The sequence below is a fragment of the Tenrec ecaudatus genome, chromosome 2 (genome assembly GCF_050624435.1).
Source record: "Tenrec ecaudatus isolate mTenEca1 chromosome 2, mTenEca1.hap1, whole genome shotgun sequence".
In the NCBI taxonomy this organism is placed as follows: Eukaryota; Metazoa; Chordata; class Mammalia; order Afrosoricida; family Tenrecidae; genus Tenrec; species Tenrec ecaudatus.
Window position 1 is genome coordinate 294,087,678 of NC_134531.1, and position 7,810 is coordinate 294,095,487.

A 7,810-nucleotide genomic window follows, 5' to 3' on the forward strand; every position below is an offset into this window, starting at 1 on the left:
ATAAGACAGCAACTGATGTCTCCAGAACCGTAATCACTCGTGGAACATGTAGCCAGATGTTGCTTCTTCCCATTTCCCAGGCTCTGTGGTGTCTTGCATTTTTATTAACCTCCTGTAATTAAGGCCCCAATCTTGACAGTCTGTGGCCTATTCTGGGAAAGTGCGATGCTAAACAATGATGCTGCAGTTTGAGGGTTTGTGATGCAAACACTTCACTTTCATTCACTGCTGTAAGCTTTCCTCTCATTGTTTCCTCTCAGCTGGGTTTCTGAATGCATCTCGGGACACAACTTCCATCTAGCAAGGAATCTAATTAGCTGCCTCCACTTCCACTTCGGAGCCATTCTGTTACCTATTAAGAGTTGCTTTCCAATGAGCTAGTTCTGGTTTCCTCCGCCTTTTGTTTTGCTAAGTCCAAAGACAACAACAGAAGAATGTTTCTTGATCTAATTACAAAAGTTCTTTATATGCACTTAAAAGGGAAACATGTGCTTGATGTTAAGAGGTCAAAGGACTTAACTATCTGCTCTGTCCGCCCAAAATACTGGCGTAGAAGACTATGGCTCTCTATATAATCCCGGGCAGAGGGGGAGCGTGAGCTCCTTCCAATTTTCTCCTAGAGTAGCACAGCAGGCTTTTGTGTTAGGAGGAGGACTGCCTGGCTTCTTCCAGAAGACTTGCTGAGAGCTAAGTACAGTGTCTCCCTGGATGGTGTTTCAAAGGCTCATATTGGAGACGGGCGTGCAAAGCTGCAGCGAAGCTCCTGGTGCACAGAGAGGTGCCAGGGCGGTGCTTAGCCTACAACATACACCTGGGGTGCCGTCAGCTTCCTTGTGAGACCAACTTGCGAACCAGAATTTGGTGTTGTGCCCCATCTTCCCTTTTCTGTTCATTGTCCTGTTGGAAAGCGCAGGTCCTGTTTGTGTTCTCCTTCCTCTCCCTATTCGTCTTCAAATCCTTTGGAGGATGGGGAAGCTTTTTTCATTCTAGCAAAAGAAAAAGTGTATTTTCTTTCATCCTCTGGGAAGTTTTACTCATAAAAACACGTCTAATTATGAAAGTAAAAATAGGTGTCCTCCACGTGGAAGACATTGCAGGTACATAGTTTTATAGTCGGCGACTCCTACCTCTCAGGTGGGTACATCCCGTGCCTGGTGACTGGCAGCAAATGACCTTCTTTTACCCACCACGCAGAGATCAGCCAATTCAAACTCCCTTTTCATTCAAGATACATGAAATAGATTTGTTTGTGTTTGTTTAAAGACCTGACCCTCTGTTCAGGGTGTGATGATCCTTCCTTAGTTCAGCAGCAGTTGAGGGTTGTCTTGGAAGGGATATTAGAATATCCCTTTGCAAAGCTTCCCAAACCAGCTGCTGGCTGGCTGCTGACTTTAAATAAAGGCAAACATACATCCTAGGACCCAAGGAGCCCGAGGCAATCCATTCTGTTTCCCTCTTTTCTCCAGAGTTTAGGCATCCATTGTTTGTTTGGTTGCTGTCCTTCAGGCTACAGATCAATGTGTTTTGGTGGTGGTGAGATATATGATGACAGAGTTCCATTATTATTTCTCCTCAAATCCAGCATCCTTGTAGCTGTAATATCCTTAAATCTCTATTAACGGATAATAGGCTCACATATAAAAGAAATATACACTGAAGAAGGATATGGAGGCGGAATTGAATCTCTGAAATGTTGTATATACTTAATCGTAGCTGCCATCCAAAAGGCTATTGCTATAAAGTCAGCTCCTCGAAAGGAAGGAAGCTAGTGGGATGCCGGGCGGACACGGGTATTTCTGAAGGCGGGAGAGGCATCTTTGCTCTCCATGTGCTAATCTCCCCCAAAATGTAAAGTATAGGTCATCCAGAAAATTTGTACCAAGTGGAGGGAGAGAGAAATAACAAAATTCAGGGGGTGCATTTCTAGTTCTTCCCATTAGAATGCTGGCATCTTGGAAAAGGTAATGTCTCTGTTTTCCCGCTCCTCACAATAACCCCTGCCAGGATGTCCACTCTGGCTTTTGGAGACCCATGTCACAGGGTAGAATGCCCTGTAAGCTGCCCTGGGGACCCTGTCTGGGAAGCGTTTGATGGCCAACCACGCGGTTGGTGGCTCGCCCTTACTAGCCACTGCAGGAGAAAGAGGTGGCTGGCTGTTCCCGTCAAGAAGTGCAGCCTTGGAAAGCCACTAGAAGGTCCACATGAGCTGGAATCAGTGCAATGGCAGTAGATTTGTTAAAATGCCTTTTTAGTAGGGTTGCCAATACTGTACATCTTGCCAGAAGCAAACTTTCACGTCCTTCTCCGTCGGTGTGCTTGGCACTTTGGAAGGGGTGAGTTTGAATGACTGGCCATTTGCTTAGCAGCTGAGCATTTAAGCACCGTGCCACTGGCTCTCCTGATCACTGCCACAGTGATGCTCAAGTCTGCCGCTGGGCATTTCGTACTTCTCCTGTCCCCCCCACGCCTTGCCAACAAAGTGGATAATGAAATGAAGTTGTTTCCTTTAAAGTTCATAAATGAAACGAAATGAAGTTGTTTCAACAAAACTCAGAAGGTTTAACGTGGGAGAGGGGCTTTCAAAAGTTTGTGGAAAATCCCACTATCTTTTCATTCCATTTTCCCATGAACTTCTTGATACCCTCTGCTATTACGCATGCAGGTAAAGAACTATTGTTTCTATCCTGATTTATATTGCCAATGGTTTTATTATTGTTAGGGAATTAAAAGTCTGAATCTGCATCCTAGTTTCCCAGATCAATCTTTGAGTCCCAAGACCCCTTCCCCAGTTTTCAATTAGCAACTGCTTTCTGAACTGAACCGGAGAGGCCTTTGGGAATGGAGGGCAAGTTTGTAAGCAGCAGGGAAGCAGTTGGCTTAGAAAGTACTTAGCTCTTGGGAGCTAGACCCTGCCCGGCACTGCTTCGGAATCACCAAGGTAACCAGAACACCATGCAGTTGAAGAGTGGGAGGAAAGAGATTGTATCTTAAAAGACCCCTGAGACTCTGGTTGGAAGGCAGGCTCACCCCTCTGATGGCCACGTCTACCCCAAGTGGAGCTCAGTTGAAAATGGAAGCTGCATATCTGTGTGAGAGCAAATGTAAAGCTTCTGAATGCCCCGTCTTGACTACATTTGCATTTTTATAATTACTCGTCTAAAACAATGTGTGCCAAGATGCAAAATACTGAAGGAACTTTGTGGTGGTAGAAACTATGTATTCATATCAGGGCCAGCAAAAAAGATGAATCGGTTTCCTGGAGTGCACTGCTTGTTTGCTTTAGGAACAGAGTCATCCTCACGTTCTCTGTCAGGGGAGGAATTCTAGAAGACTGAGTAAATTAACAGCTTCCAGGTCAATCTCACTACTCAAAAAATTCATCCACATTAAACTCCCATAAATGTTGCTTTCTCGGAGTGTACCTATCAGGATGATAGGCATATCCCCTGCCCACCCGGGGATGAACAATAGAAACATGGGTGAAGGGAGACAGCGGACAGGGTAAGATAGGAAAATAATAATTTATAATTTATTGAGGATTCACCAGGGTGGAAGAGGTAGGGAGGGAGAGGGAAAAAGAGGAGCTGATACCAAGGGCTCAAGTAGAAAGAAAAAGTTTTGAAAGCGATGATGGCAGCATATGTACAAATATGCTTGATGCAATGGATGTATGGATTGTTGTAAGCCCCCAGTAAAATGATTTATTTTTTAAAGTGTTGCTTTCTAAAATGTGGTTTACCTTACCTGATCTTTGTATGACCCATATATTTTGAGAAGTTTTTGAATAATATATTTGGTTTTATCTCAAAATCAACACTATATTTAATAAAATCTATATTAAATCGAAACCAAACCATGCCCATGGAGCTAATTCAGATTCATAGCAAGCTCACATAGGGTTTCTGACACAGAAGGTTTCTTTAAGGGAGCAAATAGACTCTTCTTTTTCTCTTGCAGCTGCTAGTGGGTTGGAACCCCTGACAGACCTTACTGTCAGCCGACCAATGCTTCCCAACAGCCCGACCATGACCGCCACTTCAGGGAAAATTATTTGAAGGAAAGTTGGAAGGCCCAGGCTCATTCAAGTACTCTGTGGGACACGGTTTGGAAAACGTAACATGACTGCTTCGACTACCCGAGAGCGTCTTTTTTGTTTTGTTTTGTTTTTACTATCTGTTGTTTCTGCTGATTTTCATCAGTGATACTTCATTTCCTTGTGTGATTAGCTATTTTTACTGTATAGGACTCACCTGGACCAGGGCTAGCAGGAGGAAATGAGGTACGTATAGCACGAATTTAAGGAGGTATTTACTCTCAGGGTTTTATAGTACTGATTTGTGCAATCCTGAAGATGACTAAATTGAGTGTCTTGTAGACCCCACTCATCTTGGCCATTATTAATTATTCTTAATCATTATTGTTCTTGGGGAAAATACTATGTTCACTCCTTGATGCCTAGGACATAAGAATCTTCCTCTCATGCAGTGCTTCTCAACCTTCCTAATGCCGTTCCTCTTGTGGTAACCCCCAACCATAAAATTATTTTCATTGCTACTTCACAACTATAGTTTTGCTACTGTTATGAATCAGTGATCCCTGTGAAAGGGTCGGTAGACCCCCAAAGGGGTCGTGACCCACAGGTTGAGAACTGCTGCTCTAGGGTCAGCAATTTATGGCCTATGGCCTAAATCCAGCTTGTGGCCTTTTGGGTTTTGTTTTTTTTCCAATATGGACCAGGGGCTAAAAATGATTTTATGTTTTTAAATGATTTTTATCGGAAAGGAAGGAGGAGATTTTGTAATGACTATATATTATCTGTCCATAGTACTTTCAATATTCTTCACCAGCAGCATAGTTCAAAAGTATTGATTCTTCTTCATTCTTAGTCAACGTCCCACATTCACATACAGATGGTAAAAGGGAGAACGCCAGGGCTACAATCAGGTGCACCTTAGTCCTGGACATTATTGATAAAAAAAAAGAAACAAAGAGGATAGTCTAAATTCCCAAGCAATTAATATAATCAGAGGGTTAAATAAAATATGTTTGCAAAACTTTAAATTTATAAGACCAAACTTTCTAGACTTTGCATTTTATACACTGAGCAAAACTTAACCAGAACTAGGTACTGTGACTACTCAGAATGAGTAGACCCAAAAGCTACTCTATTTCCTTCAGACCTTATCCAACCTTGCTTTCTGGACCAACTGGAAATAATGAAAGGCTGTCTAAAGACTTAGCACTGTTCCCAGCCAGAACAATGACCTTGTGGGATAAACTACAAAGAATTAAATTCCAGAAGATGCCAGAAGAGAAGTAGACTATCCCTCTCCCTACATTGTCTCCAGTGACGTCATTTCGGTAAATGCGATGGAGAGGGAAATATCTGAACTCTGGAAACCCGATGGATGAGGCAGGGGCCCCACATGCTTCCACGCTCCATCCTTTTAACCCTGTTCTGACACCAGGGGTTCCTCCCAAGCCATTCTACGCCTAATGCTGAGTTCAGTCATTGGTTGCCAGGGCCACACAGAACTCACATATAATACGGTGAAGGGGATAATGATAAGGAAGTTAAGGGGTGATCAGAGTCTGGTTGCAGTTGTTGGTCTCAGCCAGCAGCCTCGTCTCTCAGCCAAGGTTCTCGGCCTCTCAGCCACATGATAGTCAACGGCCTCTCCAGTCCTCAGTCTCTCAGCCAGATGGTACTGTTTCCAGAAATTAGGTTCTTGTCTTCTCAAAGGAAAGATTGAGTTTCAGAGGACGTAGGGTACTACAAAGGAATTGCAAATAAGAAACTCCTATGTTCTGACAGCATAGTGGTTATGGTTTGGTTGCTATCCGCACAGTCAGCAGTTTGAAACCACCACTTCCCCAGCGAAAGCATGCCTGACTTCCTAGTCCCATAAAGAAATACAGTCTGGGGACCCCCCAGGGGCAGTTCCACTCTGCCCCTCCAGGGTTGTTATGAGTTGGCATCGCCTGGATGGCAGTGAGTTTGGTTTGGGTATAATGAAGAAGAAAATCCTGCCTAACCAGCATGGTGGGAGTAGGAATTTACTTCTTAGGTGTTTACTTCTCTTTTTAAGCTTTCCCAGACCTGGGAACTTTTCCCAGCAGCTGCTCCTGGAGAGAGGAATATGGCCGACCTGGTTGTCACAAGGGATTCTGGGAAATGTAGTCCCAAGATATTGCACAGACACCACACATGCTCTGTGTAAATCTGCACATTTGTTCCCTTGCCCTGCCTGTGTCCCTTTCCTTTCCTTTCCTTTCCCGGGCTAGGAAGCCATCGCACCTGTTGGGTAGAAGAGCCCATTAAACCAGCAGCCATTCCTACCAGAATGATAAGTGAGACTGATGGGAAAATAGAGTTAAGACGGGGGAAGGGGAGTATACACATCTTGTAGAAGACGTGTGGATTTCCGTTTCTGTTAGTAGAAATGACTAGTAGAATGACTTCTCCCATGGGGAGAAGATGCCTGGTGCTATGCTCCCAATTGGGAACATTGGCCCTAGTTTTCTGTACAGCCCAAGCCAAGTGCCATAGAATACCGGGACATTGAATCCTGAATTTTTGAGGTGTACAACATACTCCAAAGCTATATCAGAGATATGTGATGTAGAAACCGCACTAGGTGAACTAGGTTCTACCTCAAATGCACCTGTAGCCTGAGCATTTACGCTGAAAGTACATAGTGTATGAAGGAGCAGAAGGCAGCTCTACCAGGAGTACTGAACTGTTGCTGGGTGGATTACTAGTTACTTACTATTTCAAGGCCCTGTTTGCTGTATGAAAATAATGTCTTATTCCGGCAGATCTGCACCTGACATTGTCATTGAATATTATTTTAGGTTTTTCCTGACCACCAAATGTCACTGCTTGTGTAACCAGTAACCAGCCATGTAAGGATTTAATCTGTACAAATCAATAATACATGTAATCGTTACTTGTGGTTCCCCTACACTTACTTAATCTCCTTTTCTCAATTGTATTTTAAATGCATTATCATGGGCTAAATCAGTGACATGTGCTTATTGCTCAAGATTTTATTTCCCTCTTTACATCTTTTTTTCCATTTAAAAATTTTTTATTAAATACTCTTATTGGGGGCTCTTACATCTCGTATCACAACCCATACTTTCATCCATTATGTCAAGCACATTTGTACATAGGTTGCCATCATCGTTTTCTCAATTCACTTTTAAGTTATCATTAAGAAATGAATATATTTCTGACTTTTATTGATCGTTTATTGTCTGATCTTTCTGAACTTACTTGTTGTAATGGGATTTGTGTGTGTGCACATCTAAATTCCTTAAGATTTTATACATACAGCCATGCCATCTGCATATAAAGAAGACTGGATGCTTTTCATTTCCTTGTCTTCCCAGACTGGCCCTCTACTACAATGCACTTCCTCCAAGGTTCTGTGGAAGAGAAGTGGTTAGAACTGACCTCCTTGCTTTGTTCCCAGTCTTTGGAAGAATGGATTAATCTTTCAACAGTTAGTATGATCTGATGACATTACCATAGCACTGTGGGATCTGAGAAAATTAAACTCCAAAGTATGTACTTTACATGGCCATACCGGGTATGGTGGGTGAAGAACGATGAATATGAAACTAATTCAAAACTCTAAGTCACATCTGGATTTGATGGAAATGTCATTATTTGGGACACTAAGAGGTCCGTGAATAGGAGACTAAGTTAGTGTTGTGAACAATTGATCTAAATATTGTGAACATATTGCATGTTCACTCCTTTCATATCTTTTGTAATGACTGTGGGGAAAAATTGTGTGGTTCC